Source organism: Triticum aestivum, chromosome 1A (genome assembly GCF_018294505.1).
Source record: "Triticum aestivum cultivar Chinese Spring chromosome 1A, IWGSC CS RefSeq v2.1, whole genome shotgun sequence".
NCBI lineage: Eukaryota > Viridiplantae > Streptophyta > Magnoliopsida > Poales > Poaceae > Triticum > Triticum aestivum.
In genome coordinates this window covers 554,424,279-554,425,079 of record NC_057794.1, presented here as the reverse complement: position 1 = coordinate 554,425,079, position 801 = coordinate 554,424,279, and positions in this window count along the sequence as shown.

The following is an 801-nucleotide window of genomic DNA, read 5'->3' as shown; positions in this document are numbered from 1 at the left end:
ACAAAAAAACTGGAAAAAAATGAAAATAGCAACAATAAGTATTTTGTTGTAAGTAGAAACAAAATAAAATAAATAAAGCAACAAAAAAACAAAAAAACAAAAAAAGTGTTTTCAAATTTGAAAACTAATGGCACTAACAGAAAGTTTATAATTTTTTTAAAACTAAAAGCAAAAAGAACTAAAAAATAAAGCAAAAAACAAAAGAAAATAAATAATGCAGAAAACAAAACAAAAAAATGGAAAAAAATTAAATATAGCAACAATAAGTATTTTGTTGTAAGTAGAACCAAAAAAACAAAAAAATGCCACCTACTCGGCACCCACGGCCTGAATACGACTAGAAACCCTACCATGGGCCATGATTCAGACCTGCAGGAGGCCCAGTAGGCCCACAGGCACACATTGCACAGTTAGGCCCGAAAGCCTGTTTTAGAGAGGAGCTCGAGAGGGAAGGCGCACCGCACCTTATAAACAGGTGCGGCTCCCTCTCAACTAGCGAGGTGGGACTAAACATTTGGGCGCGGGGCAGCACAAGGCCTTTGGTCCCTGTTGGGGGCACCAACCGGGACTAAAGGGGGGCATTGGTCACGGTTCATGGCACCAACCGTGACCAATGCGCCGTCTATATAAGCAAGACTTGTGAAAAATTTCGTTCAGTTCTTCGATCACGCCCTGACGATGCCGCCAGGCTGCCCCTCTGCGCCTCACCGTCGCCGTCGTCGCCCTGCCTCCGACGCCGTCCCGTGCCGCCCCGACGTCGTCGCCACCCCGCGCCGCCCCGACGCCGTCGCCGCGCGCCAC